At 36.0% G+C, this 26,707-nt stretch overlaps 1 long non-coding RNA gene and 5 pseudogenes across 1 annotated transcript; 3 read left to right on the forward strand and 3 right to left on the reverse strand.

Annotated features, from left to right (window-relative positions):
* Nucleotides 1-1,159: 1,159 nt before the first annotated feature.
* On the reverse strand, nucleotides 1,160-3,189 carry LOC120166377. The gene is made up of 3 exons (XR_005519925.1): nucleotides 2,957-3,189; nucleotides 2,374-2,685; nucleotides 1,160-1,932 (listed from the first exon to the last, which is right to left on the reverse strand). It is a non-coding gene; the product is annotated as an uncharacterized LOC120166377 (long non-coding RNA).
* A 142-nt stretch (nucleotides 3,190-3,331) lies between these two features.
* LOC120166376 lies at nucleotides 3,332-4,674 on the reverse strand (annotated as a pseudogene).
* A 294-nt stretch (nucleotides 4,675-4,968) lies between these two features.
* On the forward strand, nucleotides 4,969-7,690 carry LOC120166375 (annotated as a pseudogene).
* Nucleotides 7,691-9,468: 1,778 nt separating this feature from the next.
* On the reverse strand, nucleotides 9,469-11,141 carry LOC120166374 (annotated as a pseudogene).
* Nucleotides 11,142-12,803: 1,662 nt separating this feature from the next.
* On the forward strand, nucleotides 12,804-13,434 carry LOC120166456 (annotated as a pseudogene).
* A 534-nt stretch (nucleotides 13,435-13,968) lies between these two features.
* On the forward strand, nucleotides 13,969-19,879 carry LOC120166564 (annotated as a pseudogene).
* The last annotated feature ends 6,828 nt before the right edge of the window (nucleotides 19,880-26,707 follow it).

Raw genomic sequence — 26,707 nt, forward strand, 5'->3', positions numbered from 1 at the left:
AACAACAGTTAACTCGGGATGACAACATCTTAGTTAAATAAAAATTAAAGTGGTATCTTATATATTTTTTAAATCAATGACTAAAAGTGAATAAAACACAATAATAAGTGATCATTCACAACACTATTATTTCATTCCCGTCAAAATACGAAAAAAAAGATTGATAGCTGAAATAAGAGTAGAAAATTTTGTATCGTGTCAATTAAACAAACTGCGCCCCAAAGGCGAATCTGGAGAGATGCGGAGAGTATAAATTAAAGATGACAATTTAACCCGAGTTCAACAGGTTTCGATCCAACCGGATCAGATAGGATCATATTTTTTTATAAAAAAAAAATTGGTTTAGGTAAGGTTGGGTCCGATTTTTTAAAGGGTGGAGTCAAGTGGAGGGTGAAAAAACTCCGACCCAACCTGACTCTAAGATAATAATGTAATTTCTTTAAAAATTTTATTATTTTTTAAAATTAAGTCATTATTTTTTAAAATTAAGTCCTTATTTTATATCAGATCGGGTCAGGTTGGATTTATACTCTAAAAATTCAGGTCAGGGTGGAATCGGGTGGAAGATATATATTTTTCTGGTTGGGTCGAATGTAGGGTATAAAATTTTTCGGGTCAGATGGAAGATGCATATTTTCTAGTCGGGTCGACCAAAACCCCCGACCCGTTGCCATCTTTAGGTCTAATGAGAAGGGGACATAGACTTTGTAGGATCGTGAGTTTGCATCCTCAGGTGAGTATTGCATGGCCACACCTGATTTTTCTTTTACCTCTTCGTTTTGCATTCTTGCAGACAACATTCTACATCTTGCCTGCCACACACTTGTATCATGTCTACCTTTTTTTTTTCCTTTAAATACATTTTCTATGTATACATATGCATGCATGATACTTATTAGGGTAGACCCACATTCTCTGCTGTCCATCCACAGGATTTGACTTTCTCATTCAACCATAAAGCAAACCGAAAATTATAGCAAGAATAAAACGACTAGTGATCACACAATAAAATGAACACGTCCGATTATTGTTCAAATATGGGTTTCAAAGCAATCGTTCGAATAATTAACGTATCATCACATGGTTCTCTTCTCAAATCAATGAGCATCGAGTCTCTGAACATCCACCGATTGATAGAGATCACCAAGTCGTTGCTTTGCCAAAGGGAGATTCGTTCTAAATTTCATACAAGCACCCAATTAAAATTTGTTAGAAAGTATGATTGGATAAAACCATAAGCATGCAACACCATGCATGGAACAAATATCATGTAGAAGCCAAGTCACATTCGTTGCTCAATTATCGAATAATCGATCTCTGCTACAATTATGTCCTCGTTATGTTCAGTCGTGGCTAGGACTTCTCCAAACTGTCACACGCAAAAACTTAAGTATGTACTTGTCTGCTCAAAAGACTTTAAACCATTAAAGGTTCAGGAAGGCTGGCATTCCGCATGTATCACAGAAGCATCTACTCACAGGACCTACAAGGGTTGAGTGACCCCAAGCTATGTAACTGGCTCCAGTATCTCGAGCAGGTGAACAAGTTGCAACATAAACTGTCATTTAGAATTGTTAGAGAAACAGAAACACAGACGAACACAAAAGAACTCCTTTTGCGCAATCAGATATTCATGTTCTAGTATCTATGGTGACACCGAAACATGGCTTATATAAACAAGTGTTTCTTGAAGCATAATACAGCAGAAGAAGGAAATTAAGTACCATGTCTTCACTACTTATCTAGAACATCTTAGTCCAACATATTAAACTAACCAAATACCGACCGCATGCTCGTTTTGACTATAAAATGATATGATTTACATTAGTTTTCATGATTACTCTATAAAGAAAATTATGTGATTATGAAAACCTTTACACCGATCAATTGTAGAGAGGAAAATTTTGCTACTATATCTGATTATCCACAGCCCTGCATACAGAACAGCAGGGAACTCATTAGTAGATGAACTGGTGCATCTTGAGCTAACTTTTAATTCATTGCTGCAAAAGTAATTAAATTTTCTCCCGTTAAATTAAATGATGGTTTTGGAAGATTTTGAAACATGATAAATTCCATTTCATCAAGTAGATCTGTTGGTCTCTTGGCGAAGCAAACTCAGCCCGTAATGTTTAAATGTAAAAGAACAGATATGTACGGAGTTCCTTACAAGTTAAGAACTAGAAGGTCCATCTAAAACTAGAACAAGGAACCATCCCGGTAACGATGCAAGGCCAAAAGAATTGAAACACTGACTCTCATATGGCTCTCTGCAGTTACTACAGCCCTCCCGAACCTGCCTTATTTCTCTTGTCTTTCAACCAAAGTTTATCGAATTAGCAAGGAGAGTGAAAGCAGGGAAATAACTAGCACCTTGTTCTCTGCGACAATTCCCAATGCAATGGTCCGGTTGTCAAGTTAAATGCTCCAGGGTAGCATAGCAACTGAGCACCCAATTTCATCAAAACAACACAGGAGAAGTAGGCCATGATAATAATTCTCCAAACTCGCAAATAAATTAGGACATAATAATTGTATTCATCACCTAGCAAAAGCCAATGTTGAAAATGAAATTAATTGTATAATGGTTTAATGGAGAAGTAAAGCCACCTCTTGAGGCATATATCATGGACAATTACTGGAATTGAATGTCATAACAAATTCCTATACCAATTCGCCCAACATCTGCATGAACTATTGATGATTAGATTCCCACTTAAGAGTATTACTTACCCATTGTATTCCATTGCTAAAAACAATTCCTTGTCAGTGAAATCTAATTGTAGAAGATCTTACAAAGTACTTTATCCAATAATGCCACAGATGTAAGGACCAGATAAATGTTATATGACAAGGGAGAAGATGATTTACCATATATGATCTAGAAAATGATTCAAACAAAAATTATGGACAGGGTAACATGTCCATGCATGTGAAGTCTTAAGGAAACATCAACCTGTGTCCACAATGGTAGGAGTCTCCCCAGCGGTAAGGGTCTTGGATTCCATAAATGTAATCTTCCCAGGAATATCAATATCGAAAAGGTGTATTTGTAGTTCCAAAGAATTCATAAATATTATGCACACCAGCTTCAGTGGCCGTCTTCAAAATGATATCAGTAAACTTTAGGATTGTCTAAATGAAGCAGCCAACTCGGTAACTTAAGTCACAATTTTTTGTGCTTGATTAATAATATAAATATATATATATTTGAGACTAGCATACTAACAAGTTAGTGGCAAAAGGTAAATATAAAGCTTAAGACCAATGTTCATTTTCTTGCAGCAGGCATCAAGGTTTAAATTTGACACAATCAGAGCAATGACCGAGAATTAAAATTTAAATGGCTTAGACATCTACTAATACACGTAGATGTATGCACTTATATACAGGTGATGAATTGACAGATGTTGCAGCATAGCAAAATCATTCGGTGTAATCGACAATAAATAACATGTGGCTCCATAATGGAGTGCATTTCCTATATACCACCATGTGGGATTGGAAATGCTTCTACCTTGCGGTGCTTGGCTTTCAGCTTTCCTTCAGTACCCAAGACACATGTATTATGCAACTTATCCCCCACAGCGTTCAGGTATAGAGCCTCCGACTATCGTGATCCTCAGTTGAGCAAAAACTTCAGCCAGAATAGCTGTTGAAGGAGATGCATCAGGCCCTGCATCTATATCTTCAGCATAAACTGGGAAACTGTCATTCGAATATGGGCTGTTCCATATTTCCTGATACAGGAAAACAGACAGGAAGAGATGGCCTTGAGATGTTTAATCACAAAATCTATTACACGTTAAAGGTGAACACGAAACCCACCATTTCATTGAACACCAACGTGGTTAAATATTCCACCATATATTTGGCTCACATGAAAATCTTCACTTCCATGTTCACCAAAAAATACTAGAAAGGAAAAGAAAGCTTCAACTAAAACGCATGATCGCCATTCAAGGCTAGCTCTGTCCGAGTAACAAGATTGAAGTTTAAATCATCCATGTAGTTATAAGCAACAATTAATTAGTTTACAATTATAATTTATCTGGTATGACACAATGTCCTAAAACCCAGTAAGCATCTCAATTTTAAAGCCTGGAATCTGATACAACCAAGCTAGGTTATGCACAAACTGTTACCTAACGAAAACCTTCATTCGAGCATTAGAAAAGCAGAAACCTTGAGGCGTAGACAAGAAGAAAAAAAACTCACAGGCAATACAACAAGCTGAGCACCCTTTCCAGCAGCCTCCTCGATGGCCTTACGAGCATGCTTTATGTTCCTCTCTTTATCAGGTGTCACCAACAACTGGCAAAGCCCAATCTTGAACTATAGCAACAACCCAAAACAAATCACTCATAACAATATCATACACACAATTAAAAACAGCAATTGATATATAATCATACGGTAAACAAAGCAAAAGGGACTGCTTTGGTGACAGGAAGGGTGGGAGGAGCCAGAGCAGGTGGTCGCCTTGCTTGTTCAGGCTTGAAAGCTGATGACATTATGGAAGTTGAGCTGGAAATTGGAGCTTTTGGTTGGAACGAAGAATGTTCTTTCGAGAAATGGGTTTTGACCAGTGTTGCAGAAGACAGCGTGAGATTGTGGAATGAGGCTCTTAGACCTATCAAGTGAGGAGACCGTTGACTCCATTATTCCTTTCATTATTCCACCTTTTGTTTCTGGGAGTTGAGGTTTCTCGCTTATGGGTCATTTGCATTTTTGTTCGTACAAGGAGCTTTTCGTCAATTCCATCTAATTGAAACCGGCAGTGCAAGTTGTAAATTTAATCTAAAAATTCTCACATTTTTTAGAACTTCAAATACCAACTAAGAAAATTAGATATCAAATAATTATTTAATAATATACAAAAAAATATTTTATTGAAAAATTATTTAATTTCGTGAAATGGCATTCCCTTTAATTTTCCTTCTTCTATTTAAAGAAGGGCTTATTAATAACCCTTTCCCCCCCGAATTGGCTCACAAATTTCTGCCTTTCCTTCTTTCTCCCTCCATAGTCCGAGAGAGATAAACAGAGAGAAAGGGTCAGTTAATTACTCTTTAAAACTAAAACAAATTCTTCCTTTGCAAATCTTTCTTTTCCCTCCTTTTCCTCTCACCCTCACAGTACGTTTCGTTCCCCTTTTCTCTGCTTCTCGATCCCCACTCTCCCAAACAAAAAAAGCCTTGTCTTTGAAAGAGAAGCGAAAAGGAAGAAAACAATCAGTCCGGACTATGGACGGCGGTGTCCCGTACAACCCACGTTCCGTGGAAGAAGTCTTCCGGGATTTTAAGGGTCGTCGAGCTGGCATGATTAAAGCCCTTACTACCGGTGATACTTCCCAACTCTCCTTGTAAATTTACTGCTCCTTTTCTCTTGCTCGACTTCCATCTTTTTAACCATTTTTTGGGTTAATCCTTTGTCGTTTCAGATGTGGAGGAATTTTACCAGCAGTGTGATCCAGGTACTGCTTTTTGGGTTTTATGGAGAATAAATTTCTGGGCTTTGTTTTGTTTGGTTGATGTTATGATTTATCTTGAAATTGAAGTTACGGTTTTTATTTTACATGTCGTTTTCTTTTCATTTAGTATAAATGAAGTTATTAGTGGACCCCATGATATTTAAGATTGTAGATTTATTGTAGACTTATGGCCTGAAGAAACACTTCAATTATGTGGTTACCATTTTCTGATTAAATTTCATTTTCCCTTTGAAAATAAAAATGAATTGTTTGAGCCGAGTAAGTATGATATATGTATGTTTAGGTGTTGTAGATTTAATCATTTCAACATTACTGTTGTTGTTCCTTGTTGTGTTAGAAATGTAGGTTTCTTTCTTTCTTTCTATAAACAACTATAAATTTTTTAGAAGTTGCCATGAACAATCATTTTTTAGAAGTTGCCATGAACAATCCTTTTTTATCGTTTTGCTGGCTAGCAAGTTTAGGATTGTTGTCACTGCTTGATTCTTATTGGCTCTTTTAGATGGCTTTGATTTGGATGAAAAAGTATGTGCATCTGAAGTTGGATGCAGATGGAATAAACTCAGTGTGGTTACCTTGTCTTTTATTCGTTATATCGTGTCAAGTTGTAGATGCATAGAACGGAATGAGATAGTTTAAATTTTAAAATTTTGATTGCAGAAAAGGAGAATCTTTGCCTTTATGGATTTCCTAGTGAGCAGTGGGAAGTGAATTTACCTGCAGAAGAGGTGCCTCCAGAGCTTCCAGAACCCGCACTGGGTATTAACTTTGCGAGAGATGGAATGCAAGAAAAGGACTGGTTGTCTTTGGTTGCTGTGCACAGTGATGCGTGGTTACTCTCTGTGGCTTCCTATTTTGGTGCTAGGTTTGGATTTGATAAAGCTGATAGGTATTTTTCACATCACCCAAGTGTAGTCTAATGGTTTGGTTTTCATATACACATTCTTGGTGGAAATACACTAATTTATTAAGTTAGCATGCACACAAGTCTAGCCTAGTTCAGTAAAATAATTTATTAATTTCTCTTTCAGTTTCGATGTTTTGTTTTTATGAACCACTTACAGATTATGGGTTTACATTAGAAACAAGGCATAGCAGAGTGAGCTTGACCAAATTGGGAATTGGGATTCTGTGTACTAGATTTGCGTGTGGCTATAACAAGTTTGCAATATTTTGCACAACAAATTTTTACTCAGTTATACCATGCTGGTTGATGTGATGCAGGAAACGCCTTTTCAATATGATAAATGATCTTCCAACAATATTCGAAGTTGTGACAGGAGCGGCTAAGAAACAGACGAAGGAGAAGTCTTTGGTTCCAAATCATAGCAGCTACAAATCTAAGTCAAACTCTAAGGTACTGAAAACCTTTTTCTTTACTGTTTCATCGAACGTTTAATAGGTGTGATTTTTGGGTTATGACGAGTTGGTGACGTTGAAACTAAAACATAATATTACATTATTCTAACTATTTGAAAATGGCTTCTGACATTGCAAAAAGTCTAGCAGTAAAAGTTTAGTTCTTCGGAACTGTTGCCATTGTTGTTTGTTACATCAATATTTATGCAAACTTCATTCTACTCGTGGTGGTGGCTGACTCGAAAGAGGGAAATAACTTCAAATTTTCAAGGAGACCCTTATAAATTAGAAATTTCATTTCCCTTTGTGTTTGACAAAATGCAGCAAGGTTCTGAAGCTCAACCCAAATATTCAAAGCCAGTGCCACCCAAGGAAGAGGATGATGATGATGAAGATGAGGAGCAGGGAGATGCATTATGTGGGGGCTTGTGGAGAAAATAATGGAGCTGATGAATTCTGGATTTGCTGTGACGTATGTGAGACATGGTTCCACGGAAAGTGTGTCAAGATTACACCAGCTAAGGCAGAGTACATTAAGCAGTACAAATGCCCATCGTGCAACAACAAGAGAGCACGGCCTTGATGACCGCCAGTCGCTGTCTCATGTGTGAATTCTATCATTGTGGACTTTGCTAGCTGTCTAGAAGCTTATCCTCTCAAGCATTTTCTTAGTCAATTATGCTCCTTTGTCTTGGCAAATCTTTCATAGACTTATGTGTGGGTCGTAATGCTCTGTTTAAGTTTATTATAAAATAGGATGTTAATAAGGCTGAGAATCATTTTTCTTAGACATTGGAAGGTAGACTGGATTTGATTCTTCTTGTGTTTATATGCATGCTACTTCATTTCTTTTTTTAAAAATCTATTTTCACTATATTTTTCCTTATTTGGGGCAGCAGAAGCAAGTATAAGACACGGTTCAGTGCAGCACAATGGCAGCTTGACGATGGCTCTTGGGCCAAGTGGTGTTTAACTCACCCATATTTGAATTATACGCTTGAAATCAAAGTATAGATAAATAGATAGATAAACAGTGATTGCTATAATATTTTTCCTTGATTGAGATGCCTTGTCCACCATGTAGCGCTCTAGTCTTATCGATTTCTGTAGCGTTTTGTTCAATACCATAATACTTTAATTTAAAGAAGTCCTCAAATTGGTTTCAATCTCAGTTGTTCAATTTAGTCTCTCAGACAAGTATGCTGTATGTCTACCGTTGTGAAATTGTGGATAAACATAAGAGGAAACACTGAATGAGAATGGTGGGTAGGCCTGCCCTGCCCGTAGTTTTCTGGTTGGTGTTGGATATATGGTCCATGGTAAATCCAACAGGCAAATGGATTTTCCAATCGGCCCCTGGTTTTTTAGTCCCTCCTGATTTGTGTGCGACTGACTCCCATACTTAAAAAAGGAAAACGAATAGTATACTGCCCCCATCATTTATAATTTCTCTCTGTTTGCCTGCCGGCTGCCACCAACATTGCTTCTTTACTTCCTTACTTCCTTACATTTACCGATGCTAATGGCAGTTTCTGGATTAAGCTATACATTTACTTCCCGCATTTAAGATGAAAGCGAGCACTAATCTACCACATCTAATAATCTATTAAATGCTTGTACCTGAGATTTCAACTTTTTGCATTGTTCCACCATATCTAATCCCCCCTTACCCACTTAAAATTTTATCTTTTATTTTTCTTATTTTGGGTTGAACATCAAGTACACATGCAAGTAACGAAACCATCACCTAGCACCCATATCTACATTAAATTATTGTTGATAAATAAACAAAAGCAAAATGTCAGCTCACTGAATTTGAAGTATTGACAGTTCCATTACAATTTAGACATGGTAGATTGACAGATAAATGAAAAATATCCGCTGGGGGGGATGTTGAGATAAAGAAGATAGTGTGAAATATGGACTAGAAAAATGATTCAAATCTGTGCAACTGAGGAAGGGTGCATGTGATCTTAGTGCACCATGCAGGTGACCTATATATTTCAAACGAATGAGGACATTATTTATTGTTTTATATAATAAAGCAGGCGGACTGGCTCAATCTTTGGATGATTTACTTTTTGTCGTTTTAAGTGTTCTTTTAATTATGAGTATAGTTTTGATGTGTTATATGACCCAAAGTTGGAAGCTTCGAGTATTACCCTTTTTGATACAAATTGTTTTTGACTTTTCAAGTTTTTGAAGGGCACAGCCGGGCCAAGGTCATATCCTATTGGCATCTGGTAAGTACAAGCAACTTTATGGTCTTATATTGGATTGAAGTAAGCTGAAGCAAGAAATAGACATTATGATCTCAAATTGATTTCTTTTTCAATCATCATTTGACCTACAATGGTAGATTGACAACATTAAATTTTTGGAATAGAAGAAGGTTATAATTAAAAAAGATTGACAAATGACAACATGAAACTAGAGTCACCCAGATGAAAAGGAAAGATATTTCTTATAGATGTAAATTTTACATTGGTAGTGATCCTACAATACCAAAATAATAGAAGAAGAAAAATTTACAGTTGTTAAGCCAACAGGGAATCGAGGTTTTCACAAGATTGAAGCATCTCAAGTGTGAGAAAATCTGATTGTTTTTCCTTTCCCCTTCAGGCCGCCTTGTATGATGTCAAGCTCTCTTGGCTCTTAGTTGATAACCGTTTCAAGAACTCGTAGGTAGTGATCATGGTTGTTGCGGACATAGACATTGACGCCCATCTCGGTCCCAGTCCCCTATAACAGGCTGCTAATCCGCCTTCTTTAACCAAATTCTTTACAGTCTGCAAAACCGTCATCGGCCGTCTTATGCCATTCTCTTCTCCATCCAGAACCTGTAATCTGGTCTTGATTGTGTCGAGTGGCATGGTGATTAGAGCCGAAACACCACTAGCCATGGCTGCACTTAAACCTTGGACAGCTATCAAGGCCTTGGAATCAGGCTTGAAACCAGGTCCTCCAATCAAACCTTTCTCATCTTTTTTACCGATAGAGCAACCAAGACCACCCCAAATGAGCTTGTGAGCAACAGAGTATGATGTCCACCAAACCGCATTAGACGGTCCGTATGTCAGTATCGAGATCCCAAATCCCCTATACAACCCTCTAGGGCCATCTGCATACAGAATCTTCCTAAAAGCATCGAGGCCATTCTTATATCTACAAGTTGAAATTGGAATTTTGCAACTGTTGCTGCTACCTTGAATCATAAGTCTTTGGCTCACAACATCGATTGGGGTCCAAACAAGTTGTGCAGCCATGGCCGAATTTAACCCGGCAGCAGCACTAGCTATGGCAGTGGCTGCAGTATCTGAGAATCCTAAACTAACAGTTGCAGTGCCAACACTGCTCTTGGTAACCTCAAGCGCTCCCATGTAAAGTGCTCGAGCTGGGATTGTCCCCATCAAGGAGGTACCAAAAGCCCCTGTAGAATCCTCTCAGTCCTTCATATCTCATGATGGAGAGAGACATCTTGGAGCAAGAAATTTGGGTGGATGACACTTGTTGCCTAGTTTTCAAAACTACTACAGGGTAAAGAACGAATGATACACCAGAAAATAAACCGGCACCGAGAAAAAAGAACTTGGATTTATCAAGCATATGCCAATCTATATCCGCCGGTAAATGAATCTCTGGCACCGAATCATCCTCGGCCGCACTTAAACTCATTTTCGCCACTTTGTAAACAGTTTAGTGCAAACAACTCAAATCTTTTTTTTATTATCGTTCCACCAATATTAATCAAAATCCAATCCAAAACTCAATGTAAAGCTGTAAACCAATTCCGAGCTCAAGTAAAATAAAATTCCAGCTATTTGGGTTTTCTATAAAATCAAAGCTACAAATTAGTATGAGAGTGAAGAAACAATCAAAAAGGTTCGAACAAAAGAAAAAGAAGAGAAGATCAAAAAGGCTAATAAAAAGATGGGTTTTTTACTTTTTTTAGTATTTAGATTTTGGACTGTATGGAGTAGGGAATTAGAGGCAGAAAGGAATGGGAAAATGAAGGTAAAAGACCGGAAAAAGAAAGGGTTTTGTTGGTTTTCTCTTCTTCCTTTTGCGAAGCCAAATCCGAAAGCGAACGTGGATCAGCAGAACTAAATCGAACATTTACTCACCAACAGATGCCAACATCTTGAAGGCTTCATCTTTTTTTGGGTCAGTAGGCAACTGGGAAATCACAGAGACAGAGAAAGAACAGATCTCAATCGCAGAGAATATGAAAGAAGGGGGCAAAAAGTGTGTTTGCGGGAGAGAGTTAAAAAAGAGAGCTTTAATGGGAGGGACTAGGGACTAGAGAGAGAAGGACATGGTCATGAATTTTAGCAAACTGTTTTGCGGATCGAGGAAAAGAGACACGTGTCGGCAATATACTCCGATAGGTATTAGTTTTGTAGGCTGGTTCACTTGGTTTAAGCAGCTCGATTGTTGCTGACCATTAGCTGCCCTCTGATTTCTAACTAAACCCCGGCTCGTATCTGCATCTCAAAATTGTCTCAGTTAACAAGCTGGTCTTTATAAACCAACGGCTAAAATTTCATGAACAGGTTATTGATTTTGTACACTTCCTAATCTGTTGTTGCAGCACCTTTGCCGTTTATCTAGAGAAAGGAGTAAATTATGCATTTAGTATCTAGATTATCAGTTTTGATATGTTTTAGTATTTAAATTTCATTTTTTTTAAAAAAATCATACCTACATTTAATTTTTATTTCATTTTAGTATTTTTCCGTTAAAAACCAAATGGTTACATCATTCATCACTCGACGTTAAGTACGACTAATCCAGATTGGGTAATGCAGAAACGAGGGCGACCCTCCTAACCCAGTTTACTCCATTCGTAAACGCCAGGATTCGAACCATGACATTACTTAATGGACCTAATACCTCATCCCTCTAGACCAACCAGTTGTTGGTTATCAAATTTAATTTTAATCATTGACGATTTTCACAAACACTATTTAAACGTCTCTAAATCCTTAAATATTTCATTTATATCACCACAATTCTAATTTCTCTCTCCATATCTATTTTTTTTCTTTCTAATTTAGCCCTCTTATTATCTCAAGTGCTTTTTCGCATCCATTTATTTGAATTTGTATTCTTCTTCAAATTCTATGACCAATATTTTTACATAGAAATTATAGACATACTTAATGTATTTTAATTGTATAAATTTAATATTTTTGAAACTTATATACTTAACTATTATGTTTATATAAATACATAATTCTAAATAAATTATGAAGTCGATGAATTATTGTCTTATTCAATAATTTAATAAATATATTATATATTAATTAAATTATTTTTTTCAATTATACTACCTGAATCCTTAATCTTATTGAATTGGTTCATTGACAAAGAAACCAATTCAGTAAGATAAGTATTGTTATCTTTATGGCCGGCAATTTATTCCAATACCATGTCAGGCTAATATTAGCTCAATACGACTAAATATTTTATTTTGAGATTTATGGAGTTTTATATTGTAACTCGGAACTCGTCATTTTGACGTGATGAGTTTTAATAAAATATATTTTTTATTAGAATTTGTAACTCCGACGTGACAAAATCTAATAAAAAAATATATTTTATTGAAACTCATCACATCGATATAATGAATTTGATATTATTTAGATAAACTCATCATGTTGGCGTGATAAATTAATCATGTATCGTAACATTTATCGTGAATCTTAAATTAATTTTGAAGATCACCTAATGAAATTATTCATTTTTACCAGGATGTTGGGCCAATTTTACCCTTTATGGCCTTATGGGAAGAAAATTACAGAACTTTGCTCACCTTCCTCAGAATTCTAGACAGAACCCGTTACCCACTTTTCCATCTTCACCGATAAATCTCGAGAGCCTCGTCTCTCTTGCTTATCTCCTATATATTGGATTATTTCTTCACCTTCTAAATCAGTCTGAATTCAGAACAAGTTCTTTTACACGACGTATCAAAGAGTCTTCACACATTATTTTTCTTTTTTTAGAGCTTCTGTTGATGGATTTGAGGAACTTAGGCTTCGATTCTCCACTCTTCACAATCCTGGAAGACATGCTTGACATCCCGGAGGAGCAAGAAAAGAGCCGAAACAACCCGTCTCGAGCCTATGTTCGAGATGCGAAGGCCATGGCGGCCACTCCAGCTGACGTGATGGAGTACCCGACATCTTACGTATTCATCGTCGACATGCCTGGCATAAGCCACAGCGAGATCAAGGTCCAGATCGAAAACGACAACGTCCTCGTCGTGAGCGGGGAGCGAAAGCGTGAGAAAGAGAAGGACGAGAAAGAAGGGGTGAAATACGTGAGGATGGAAAGGAGGACCGGCAAGTTCATGAGGAAGTTCCAGTTGCCTGAGAATGCGAATACTGATAAGATATCCGCGGTTTGTCAAGATGGGTTCTGAGAGTCACTGTGGAGAAATTACCTCCGCCTCAGCCTAAAAAGCCCAAGACCATCGTGGTCAAAGTTGCATAAAAATGTTGGTTGTTTGATTTGAGAACAATGTTAAAGAACCGCCTGTGTTTTTTTACTTTCTGCAGATTGTGTGAGAGTTGAAGTTTTATGAGCATAAGAAATTAATAAAGTTTGGTTCTTTGTTACCAATTGAAGCCATAGTTGTTCAGATTAAAGCCTTGGTTACACTGTTTAGAGGATTACAACATTTTGAACATGCTGCCAAATAATATTGGCTTTACACTAGTCTTCTTGCTCAGATTTCTCTCAACTTGGTGGGTGGACTATTCTCTCAACTTGTGGAACTGTAGCAGAAAATATTGAACATAATCAATCAATAGTGCTCTACAAATATTTCCATGTCCTTAGAAAAGGGGGGGGGGGTAAAAAGTAGTACTTAACATCTCAGCGCATGCTCTAGTGCTTTCTTTCGAAAGGAGTCCAGTTTGTTAAGTCTCTCTGTTTCCATCTATATTTGCAGCTTGACTGCATATTTGATATGAAAATAAGAGAAAACATGGAACAATCTTGAGATAACTAATAACTACGAGCAGCCAGTAGCTCAGCTTGTTTAACAGACTCAAAACCAAAATGAGAGGCGATTACTATAACCATTAAAAGGCTTTTAAGAAACAAAAATGTATGCAGGTGCTTGCAACATAAGAGGGAAGCAAGCGGTCCAATCTCTCAACGACTGTGTCTGTACAAGACTCAGAGCAGGAAGGATCCGAAATAATAGCACGGACCTGCAACGTAAAATTGCCTGAGAACTCAAATAATCAAGAAGACAATATGTCAAAAGAAGTCTATTACGGACCTGCAAAGTAAAATTGCTTGAGAACTCAAATAATCAAGAAGACAATACGTCAAAAGAAGTCTACAGGAAAAAGGCAAATTGATGTCGGAAACAAGGGAATTGAAAATGTCCGATGGGGTGTGCTGCGTGGTCTTAAAGCACAGTTGGCTAACAAAAGAGCTAGTACGACTAATCAATTATAAAGGTAATAGTTAATGGAGCTGGCTGTCTCTGTTATATAGACAGAAATTTAATGGTTACATGAGGGGGACCAAAGTATTTAGTTCTTTCATTATGTTGTTTCCAAACTGAAGAAGAATACCATTAGATTTCTACAGAACTATTAGGGGATAGAATTCATTACTTTGAGAAGAGTTTTTAGGCTACAAACTTTTTCACTAGCCTTATTGGTACGTCATCAAAATTTTAAAGAATAAAACTCTGCAAAAAATTCGATCTGTTGATCTGATTTAAAAATTCGGATATTCGATCTATTTTTTAATTTTCGAATAATTCGGATTGGATATACATTTTTTTGATAATCGGATCGGATATAGATATGACAAAATCCACTTTTGAATTATCCGAAAATTCGAAAAAATTGGGCCTTTAAATTTTAGATACATTTAGCCTAATAAATGAGGAACCCACTAACCCATTAAAACTCTAACTTAATAAAAATTAGAGTATTTAATTATTTATTGTGTGTAGTAAATATATATATATATATATAGCATAGTAGAAGTATCGAATATATAACATTAAATCACAAAATTTAAAATTTTAAAAATTAATTTTTTGTCAAATTAAATTTATATTCATATTCGGATATCCGAATATTCAATTTGAAAAAATCGGATACCCAAATTTGGGATATTCAATTTTCTCATATTGGATACGAATCACTATTTAGGTATCCGATTTTTTTTAAATATTTGAATTTTCGGATTAAATCCGATATCCCGTTTTGCACATCCCTAGCTCCTACAAGATCTTTTTCAATATGCTTTGCCTCTTGAACCTAACAATGCGCCAAATACGGAGAATTTTGATGATAAAAATCATAAAATAAAGAATGTCATCTTCAATTAGGGTGCGTTTGGTTCACGGAATGTAAGATTACCAGTGGGAATAAAAGATTACCAGGGAATAGGATTACTGGGAATGTTGTATTTGTGTTTGGTTGGTTTAGCAGGAATGTAAGATTACCGTGTTTGGTCAAAGGAATAAAGTTTATTGGAATGTATATTTGACCAAATTGTCCTTATTATATATTTGTATATATTACAAATTGTAAAATATTTATATATTTTCTTTAAAAATTAAATTATAATATTTATATAATTTTTTACAAAATTAAAAATATAAAAATGTTTAATGAAAGGGTAAAAAAAATTTAACCCCTAAACTTCATATGAAATTTTAATTATAGACTTTTTTTGTAAATCTAAAATAATTTAAGGATAAATTTGTAATTTAACATTCGTATAATTTTTATTATTCAATGACAGAAGAAGGATATTTTTGAAAAAAAATAATAATTTAAGGGCATTTTAGTCCAAAGCGCCGGTAATGTTACAATACCTAAGGGAAGGGAGGTAATGACATTCCCGGTAATATACCCCAAAAAATCTACTATTAGTAATAAAACATTACCGGGAATGAGATTCCCGGTCAACCAAACATGGGAATGTAGGATTCCCATCCCATGGGAATCCCACATTCCTTGAACCAAACACCCCCTTAAGGTAATGATAAAGCCTCCTTGTATTTCAAGTTTGTTTGGTCTATTGTTAGGACTGATTTTTTTTTTTTTACTGTGAGATCCTTCTTACTTTTTCATTCTTGTGTTTGCTTTCAATGCTACAGCTTTAGTTATTGTTCCGAAATCTCAAAATTCTTGTATGGTGAAGGATTTTGGACTTATTTATTGTTTTTCAGTGTAGTGTGTATAGGACGGGAAGTTCTAAAGTGCGGCACCTTTAATATACAATTAAAAAAGATGTTATTGATTTTGTTATTATTTAAATAATAAAACTGATAAAAATTACTTAAAACATTATTATTTCTACCTAAAACATCAATATTTTTTAACATTTTCGGTAAAGTGCCAACAATAACAAAACCGGTATAAAAAATAAAAAAAATAGGTAAAACGCCCAATAATAACAAAACCGGTAGAAATAATAATATTTTCGATAATTTTTTAGCGGTTTTGTTATTTAAATAATAACAAAACCGGTATCATTTTTTAGCCGTATATTAAGGCTGCCGCACGTGATCATTTGGACCATTGGACTTATTTCTTGTTTTTCAGCGTGTATGAGACCATTACAAGAATCATGATGGATATAATAACTGTTTTTTTTCCCAGGATGACTTCATTTAATCAAATGACCTTGTGAAACATTGTTGATAATACCCTTTGTAGTGTAGGAATTGGGGGGTTATGCAAGAAGGTCTCTTTCACCAAGTGTGGTCTTAAAGTTGATTATAATTGTTAAGAATAAAATTTCACTAAGGGTATAAATACGTTAATTGAACCCATCCTCATTTTTTATAATAATTAAATTAATCGACTAAATATATTTTTAAATATATAAAAATATTATAATGATAAAGTAGATTATTTCATGGTGATTAGTATTTTTAAGGAAATATAAATTAAATATATAATAGTCTTAAAATATTTATAGGAGGGTGACCTTTGAGCATGAGGGTGGGAAGCAATCAGTTTGAATGATGTGTTCGCCAAGACTGGTGCATAGACACTCATCCTCCATATGATGCTATTACATTAAAATTTAATTTTGATTCAATTATATATATATATATATACATAATTTTATTAAAATAAAAATAATTGAAAAACTAATTTATTAAATTAAATTTTAATTTAATATTATCATCCTAGTATATTATAGATTTACTTTATATATTTTTTAATAAAAAATTAACTAATACTATATAAATATATAATAAAATATCTATATACTTATTTTAGTACAGAATTGGATAAATTCTTTTAAACCCAAAATCGAATTTAATTTAATAAATCTAAACAAATAAAAAACTGATTCGGTTTAACTTAATTTTTTTCCAAAAAAAAAATTAATATTATCAAATCAGATTAAAATATGATATATAGAGAAAAAAATTCATCCCAATATATGCATGAATTATTATGCTTTATCTTGGTTATTTGGATTGTTGTGGAGTTTTGACAGCTTACGGCTTGCATTTGCTTTTGGCATGTACTAAATAAGCTCTTTATTGCCGAGAAAAAAAATACCCATAGAATGGGTTCATCATCTACTGGATTGGTTATTAGGAACCGTCATGAACAGCATTAGTGGTTATGAATTATGACTAGGTGTTTCGACCACGAGGATCGTACAACTATAATGGTTCAAAACAAACCAAAATGCTCCACGACATATCTAAGGCCCGTTCTATTCGTTGAATCATCTATCGACAAGCATCAAGCAGGCATCTTGGGTTGTTATCCGCTCATAGCAATCAACCATAAGTGTAGGAAACTTCATGCACGAAAGAAAAGTTGAAGGATCAATCTAGCAAAGCGTTTGGTGATGGAGAGTCTATATTGCAGGCGCCTTATGCTGCTATACTGTGCGGCTTATGTTGAGTTCCTTGGAGCGCAATTTGTTTCCTGATCTGTATAAGGAGGTTGACTCGGTTTCTCTTGGCTAGTCGTCTTCGCTCTGGTTATAGACCCTCTACTGAACTCCAACTCTCCGACCTCCTTCACTTTGCTCATTGTATGTAATCATACTTAGATGTTATCTTTTTTCTATTTGATTCGGTTTGACTTAAGTATGGTTGTTGCTTTGTGGCCTTAAGGGAGATGCCCATAGCTATCAAGACAGATGAGCCTAAAACTCAACATTACGAGTTGCCGACATCTTTCTTCCAGTTGGTTTTGGGGAAGAACTTCAAATACAGGTTTTTTTTTCCTTTCTTTACGTTATATCGTGTTGAAAGCGTTTGATTTTGTGGTAATGTTCTTGTTGGGTGACAATGTTTTCTTTACCACCTTTCATGGAACGATGCAGCTGTTGTTACTTTTCTGATGGGTCAAAAACTATGGACGATGCCAAGGAAGCAAAATTGGAACTTTACTGTGAAATATCCCAATTAAAAGACGATCACACTGTTCGTGATGTCGGCTGTGGATGGGGTTCACTTCTCTTTACATTGCCCTAAATTACCCCAACTGCAAGATCACAGGGATTTGCAATTCCGCCACACAAAAAGCTTTATAGGGGACCAATGCCGGTAATGCTCTCTACTTGCTGAATGAAAGTAAATTCCATGTTGATCACTTTGATTTTTTTACCCTTGATAGGGATGGAGATTACAGAATGTGGAGATCATTGTGCAGACATAAGCACGTTCGAAATGGAGGCATACGATCGGATATATTACATTGGAATGTTTGAGGTGGGTTTTTTTGTTACCAGGCAGTTCTCACATATGTTCAATGTCGATAGTTTAAAAAATTGGCAGTGTCTTCTTTTAACAGCATATGAAGAACTACGAGCAACTTCTGAAGATATCAAATGGATGAAACAGGATTTAATTTCTTCATTGCCTGAAAATATATTACCTATAGTGATAAAACGACCCACTAAACACTGCTCAAAAGAGATCAATGAAGTTGTGTCATATTATCAAGTCGAAAACTTCCTCCTCATTGCTCCCAAATCCAAATTCTCTAATTCCTCAATTAAATCACCCATCACTTACCCTACTTCTTTGATCCAAACACCCAGAGTCCTTCAAAACTACTCGCATAAGAGATCAAAGAGCTAAACTGATCAAACGACCAAAAAACCCTAATAATGGGTAAAGAGAAAAAACCCTAATAATGGGTATTTTAGATATGATATCATCATTATTTAAAATATTATAAAAATTTATAGTAAAACTAAAAAAATTATAATTTTAAGTGATATATGTTAATTAGTTGGTGGTTGTTGACTGATATTGATAAATCCAAGCGATCTGACAATAATTTGTCAAACTAGACAACAGTAAAGATGACTGGATAACTAGGTACTTCTTAACAGGAGGTACAATACCTTCAGCTAATCTGCTCTTCTTATTTCCAGGTAAGATCTGCATCTCGCAATCAAGACCTTGTGCCTTCTTTACATCTCATATGTGCTATGAGTTCTGAAAATTGAAATTCAATAGCCAAAGGTTTTCATGTCGCACTGCTTGTATGAAAGAAAACAACAGGCCTGAACTTTTTTGTCATTCCTTTCTGTGCAGGATGGTGTTTCTGCTGTCGATCATTGGCTTGTGAACGGGAAACATTATGCAAAACTAGGTGAGAGCAGTTGCTTTGTGATACCAACTTAAAATTCGGTACCATTTTATATATTATCTGTGCTAACTTCTCAACATTTCTGATTCTTCCCGGAGAAACACTGAACTGCACAGGCTTAACTATTTCTTTCTATGTTAACAATCTAAACATTCTCGGAGAACTGTTTTATATTGCAGTGAAGAATGGTTCGAGAGGATGGACAAAAACACGGCTGGCCATTAAGGCAACAATGGAGTCAACCTATGGCAAGGACCAGGCTGTGAAATGGACTGTTTATTGGCGAACCTTCTTTATCGCTATAGCAGAACTCTTTGGATATAATAATGGAGAAGAATGGATGACTGCACTTTTCCTATTCGAGAAGAAATGAAGCCCTCTCAATGGCTCCTTTCCACCTGAAATCAGCACTTAAATAAGAAAACTCTAGAATCAGGGCGGTAGTGGGAGGCCCGGCAAAATCTCGTTGATAGTGCGTTGAAATTTTTTTTTTCGTGAAATAGTGGGATCGCCAGATTAATTGCTAAAGTAGTGTCCTCTACAGTACCGGGGGTAGGTCGCCATGCACGCCCGGCGACCTACCAGGTCGCCATGCACGCCCAGCGACCTGGTAGGTCGCCATGCATGCCCTGCGACCTACCAGCCAACGACCTCCATGCCCATTGTAGACACCCGTTTTTGTCCGGGTCTTTTTTTTGTATATTATTATTATCGTTATTTTTATTTTTATTATTATTTATTATTATTATTATTATTTATTATTATATTATTAATATTACATTTTACATATTTTGCAGGCCAAAGCCCAATACAACAAGGCCAACCAAGGCCCAACCAAGGCCCAAACACGAGCCCAAGTAATTAGGGTTTTAAACCCTAAACCTATCATCATTCAGCCGCCGCCGCCAGCAGCAAGTAAACAGCCGCGCCGCCGTCACTGTTCCGGCCCGTCTCGCTCCACTCCGATGGTCCAGCCGCCGTTCCCCGCCACATCGTCATCTACAGTGAAAAAAATCAATCAAACAGCAACCCCACAATCCCAAATCACCCAAATCAGTAAAAATTATATATATCCAAACCTTAAATAAAAATCCCTATAATCCCGAAAATCCGGATTTCATCACCCTAAATCAACAACCCATAATTTCCCCTATTCGACCTCATCATCTCACCAAAGGCAAGATTAAAGCACATGCAGTAGAGAAAAGAGGGGCATTCGGGTTTTGAAAAAAACAGAAAAAAAAAGAGAGAGCAAATCAACAACAAACAAGGAGAGAAGGATAGAACCCTTACCTCGGTCGGAGGAAGCCATCGAGAACACCAAAGGTCGACGGTGTCTTATTACTTCGAAAGGTAAACTTGTATCTGGGGCCTAGAGTGGGTTTTAGACTAAGATGGTTGGGGATTTGGGTTGAGGAGAACGAGGGGATTTTTTGAGATAGGTTGTTCCCTCCGGCCACCGTGCGTCGCCGTGGACTCCGCCGCGGCAGCGGTTGGCCACCTTCTTCGATGAGAGAGTTGGGAGAGTTCTCTCCAACTCTCTCTCTCTGGTTTTTGGTAGAAATGAAGAAATGAGGGAATATGAGAGATGAGCTCGGTTTTGGGGGGGGTATGCCGAGCAAAACGCAGTCGTTTTGCCCCCAATATCATCTGATTTTTTGAGTTAAGGGGTAAACCACGCTTTTGGTCCCTGATACTTTGTAACCGCACGATTTAGCCATGGAATGAAGTTTACATTATTTCAATTTGAGCCTTTATCTTTTCACTTTTACATTTTAGTCACTATCCTAGGTATTATAACATTTTTGTTTATATTTGGTTATGGTTTCAGTATTTTTAAATGTTACATCTTAGCCACTGATTTAATATTTCATGTATGTTTCTTTGATATTCGAATCTGGCCATCACATTTATAAATATTTATTTTAGTCCTATTAATGTATGTTATTTTTTTTGTGGATATTGACTTTGGTCCCAATGTTTGTAATAGTTTCATTTTAGTCACTAATTTCGTGTGTTGTGTATTTTTGTGAATGTTCGAATTTGGACAGGATATTTGTATTTTACATTTTAGTCACTGTTGGGTATTTGGTTTAATTATTGTTCGGTCCCTCATGCTATATATCATAATATTTTGTTTATGTTCGATTCTGGTTTTAATATTTACAAGTGTTTCATTTCAGTCACTGAATGTTACCTTTCTTTATTTTAATTAGTATTTTTAATTTACTTTGTTTACATTATGGTCAATGTTTTAGTATAATACTTTAGGTAAATTTATTGTTTGCCCTTACGAATTTATGTTTAATTTGTTTTAGTCCCTTAATTACTTTTGTATTTATTTTGGTTTGTAATGTTTATTTATTTTTAGTCATTTGTATATGAATGTATTTTACATATTACATGGTTATTTGTATTATGTAAATAATGTGTTTAATTCCACTTAATGTAATATTTGTATTTCCAATTACATTTATTCTCATTATATTCTTATGTATGTACGAAATATTTGATTTTATTTTCAAGAACATGTATGCGTAGAATGAGCGTGGAAAGTACCATTTGGACGAAGTGGTGCGATCCGGTACGACATTTTAACGACATAGGAACTTGAAATAAGTCGAGTATATTTTACTAATTAATTTGTTCAAATGATGCAATTCGTGTTATTTTAAGTGACAATTTACTTTATTTTATGTTAATGTAAATTCCAATTTTGTTAATTTATATATGATCATTTTTAGTTAATCAATTTATGTAAATGTCATTTTTTTATTTATATTCGATTTGCATTTTTAATATAAATGAGGAGGGAATATTCTTTAATTGATAAGAAATATTCGAGTTAGTTTTCCCGACGGAGGATTGCTAATATCGATGTTTCTTTTCAAGTTAAAGAATTTTCCCTAATAATTATTTGAAGAAAATTAATATTCAATAAATGGATCATAATTTAATTTTATATTCGATTCATACTTTCCATCATTTACGACAATGTGTTCATACTTTCCATCATTTACGACAATGTGTAAGCGACACAGTACCATTTTTGGGCGCTGTGGGGGTGCTTACCCTTCCCACACGTAACCGACTCCCGAACCCGTTAAATTTGATTTCTGGTAAATGTAGACCATTTTTGTCTAAAAAATGATTTTTCTTAAATTTCTTTTAAAAAGGCGTTTTTAGGTATTCGACCTACCTAACCCAAAGGTCGATGGCGACTCTATTCAATTTAATCCAAATTAATCCAAAATACTCAATTTTTCAAATAAAATTCATAATCGTTAAAAATAATATTTAATTGTTTTACAAAAAAATGGTTATGACAGCTTGGCGACTGCTGGGACGTTTTTTTTTTAGAGAGTCAGGCTGTATGTCGTTACATATTGTCATCTTGGTGGAAATTATGATTTCTAGTTTTTAGTTAATTTATGATCCGTTTATTGAAATTTTTAATTGCTTCGTTTTTTTGTCGTACTAACATTTTATTTGGCTTTCAGCTTGTCAGGATTTATCATTTTCCTTGTTTGTTTTCCTTTTGGGTCGAAGGTAGGTATGTTCCTCCTCACACACACTTGCATTAGCATAACATAAGCTCTAGACACGAGCTTCGATCCAAATTAGTTGGGGGAATGCTTTACTCTCGTAAGAATTTATTCTTCGTATGAGTTTTAGCAAATAACCCATGGGATACATACCTTATACCTTCGTAGGAATTTATTCCTCGTATGGGTATAAGGCAGTGAATCCCCTCGAATTGAACTCGGTCGTTTGAAACCTGTAATGAGTAAGGATTGAGGGTCTGGCAGCCCAAGGGGGCACCGACATCAAGGACAATTCGAGACCCTTTTTTCGTTAGAACCGAAACCAAGCATATAGTGAACCGTCGAACGATAGTATAGTATATCGAACCTCTGTCCGTCAGTAGGTACCCAAAACTAGGTGTACACAAAGGAGGAGTGTTTCTAAACCCTTATCTTCGTTTTAATTTCGTAGAATTTGTTTTCTTTTGAATAAAAGCATGCGAACTAGATACCATGCGGTTAGGACCAATTTTTTGAAATTATTCATTTGGGGTAGATAACATGTACGGGCAGGACTATTTTCTATTTAAAGCATGCTCGGGTAGATATCATGATGGGTAGGTGTTATTCATCTTTTAATAACACTTTTATCTATATCGATGTCTTACCTGTACTACTATTTTCTTTGTGTGCACTAACTTATTTATTTTCTGTTGTTTTTGTTTTTTTCATTCTTCTTTACATTGCATCATCATAACATAATGCGAAAATGTTGATCAGCAAGGGAATATTCGAGAGAAAATTTTCACAAGAAGAGATAAAAGTTTTCAACCAAGCAGTCGCGTACACAGACATGCACCGAAGGCTAAAAGAAATGCAAGAGTACGAGAAGGAGACTTGCTCAAGATGATCGTGCAACGTTCGAGAATAAATGATGAGCCACTGATCGATGAGTGATCCAGCAGGCGATTTTATCTACGATCATTCATCGCTATTTATCAAGAAGCGGCACACTGACTTCCGCACCACTGGGGCATTAACAGAGTTAGGTTACGAATGTTTTAGGGGCATTAGTTCCAAATACAAAGATCCGAGACAAAGCAGTGATCTCGAAGATCTGGGGATTAATCAGCAGTAGATTATTATTACGATCGTTCCGACGTTATTCATCGAAGAGTGATGCATTGACTTCAGCATCGCCGGGGCATTAAAGAGTCTGTTTACAAAACGCTTGAGGGGCATCATTTTCAAGGATGAAGATCCAAGATGAAGCAGCGACCCATTTCAGATTCAACATCTAAGAGAAGTCAGTCTGTAAAGTGGACTGTCTTGTAATGTGAAAACTTATTTCTGGTGAAAATTGTTCTAAAATATTCATTGTTGGGATCAACATTCTGCATTTGCATTTGCATCGTTGCATTTTGCATAACATTCATTTAAGCATGTTACATGCATAATCATACCTGCTGGAAACTTTGAGGAAGCACTTCTAACTGTGCAATTGCATTCACACAGTACTGAGAATGGATGCAAAAATATGAGGAATTAAAGAAAGAGCTGAACGAGAGTTTGCAAAGATGCAAGTTGAGTAGGAGGATGCAAAAGACCGCCGTGGATCGTATCTTGCAAAACCAAAAAGACCTAGTTGACCAAATGGTAGCAAAAGATGGCTGAGCTCAACCAAGAAAAGGATTCCTAGTCACCAAGCGACGAGAAGAGCCAAGAACGAGATCCCAGAGAATTTGAAACAGTGGTGCAGAGACATTTCAGGGAATGAGAGGACAAACCTCACAACGGGATGGATGCAACAGAACTAGTACTAGTTCCCGACTTGGTGCTCCCGCCCAAATTCAGATGCCGAGTTTGAAAAGTACAGGGGAACTAGTTGCCCCAATGCCACTCACGATGTTTATTCGAAAGATGACTGGATACACTAACAATGATCAGATGTTGATCCACTGCTTTCAAGACAGTTTGATTGGACCCGCTTCAAGGTGGTACCACCAACTGAGTCGTTCTCAAGTCCGTCCTGGAGGGATTTGGCTAGTGCTTCTTTGGGCCAATATAAGCACATGATTGATGGCCCCGATCGAACAATGCTTCAGAATATGGGGATGAAGAATTATGAGAGCTTTCGACAGTACGCACAACGATGGAGGGATATTGCATCTCAAGTGCATCCACCAATGACTAAAAAAGAGTTCATCACTATTCATCGATACATTGAAGTCTCCATATATTGACTACATGATAGGGGTTGCCACTAAGAGTTTCTCTGAGTCATGTGTGGAGAAATGATCGAAAGAGCAGTCAAATGGCCATAGGAGGCACTAGTCTTTCCGACAAAGAGGAAAGAGATGAGATTAACATTGAAGGATCTTATCTAGCTAATCTGGGGACCAAACCTCATAAGACCTTCCGTCGCATCAATCCAATCCCATGACATATGAGGAATTGCTCCCAATGCTATTGAGAGGAACCTTGTGACTCCAGTTCAATCCAAACCAGAGAGACCCCATATCCTGAAGGCCATGATATTAACGCCGTATGCAGCTATCATGTTGGGAGCTCGGGGCATACCACGGACAACTGCAAGACACTAAGCACAAAATCCATAATATGTTTATTCAGGGGTATCCTAATACTAAGCCAGAGAAGTCATTGCATCAATCACTTGCATCCGTAGAGATTGTTTTGTTTGAATTCGTTTTTGTTCTTCTTCAATATTTGCTTAAATATTTTTAATCTTTGATGACTGAAAATGATGCTACCTTCTAAGGTTAAATAATTGAACAAATTTTAATCTTTAGTTCTTCGAATATCGAATGAATTACATATTCTTTAATCTTCAAGAATTATATATTTTTGACATATGGCAAGATTAGACCTATTTTATCCTGTCTAAACCCTAAAATAAAATCTCTCGATTTTTAACGAAATAATTCTTGGTCACTACCAATAACCAATTTTTGACATTCTATCTCTTTGAGACCTTGAAATATCTTTCGACCTTGAAACTTCCCTCTCTTTGAGACCTTGAAACATTCTTTCCACCTTGAAACACTGTATTTATTTTTTTGAGACACAAAAGTCATACCCATACCTTTCTTTGAGCCAATAAAGTCACCATCGTCTTCTTAGACGTAAAACAACATTTTCTACAATAAAACCTACAGACATGAGTACAAGATGTTTACTTGAACATAAATCTTCCTACAAAGAACACAGTGTGGGGCATCTCGCATCAATTTTCTGAAGACGAGCATGAGCAATTGAGACATGTTGAGAGCAAGAAGCGAAGAAAAAATAGAATTCATTCAAAATAATTCTATCATGCATTAATTACTGTTTTCATTTAAATAAAAATTAATCCTGAAAAATCTATCCCTTGGGGATACCTCTTCTGCAAGGACTTCTGTGTATGAGATGATGAACGTCTTTCTTTCTTTATCCCTTCACAAAAGGAGAAAATATATCCCTTGTGTCCCCATTTGAGCCTGAATGATATTTTCTTCTGATTCAACCCTAACCAAGGATCACCCTCTACACTGGGGGGCAAGTTGGAGGAAATCTGCGCATGAGTAAATACATTGATCCAGATGAGATACTGAAAGGTGAACCAAACATCAAGTGCGAAGATCCAAAGCAAAAACAAAGAAAAAAGCAAAGAACAAAAAGAGGACAAAGAACACAGACAAAGAGTCTCC

Source organism: Hibiscus syriacus, unplaced genomic scaffold, assembly GCF_006381635.1.
Source record: "Hibiscus syriacus cultivar Baekdansim isolate YM2019G1 unplaced genomic scaffold, ASM638163v2 tig00111640_pilon, whole genome shotgun sequence".
Taxonomy (NCBI): Eukaryota; Viridiplantae; Streptophyta; class Magnoliopsida; order Malvales; family Malvaceae; genus Hibiscus; species Hibiscus syriacus.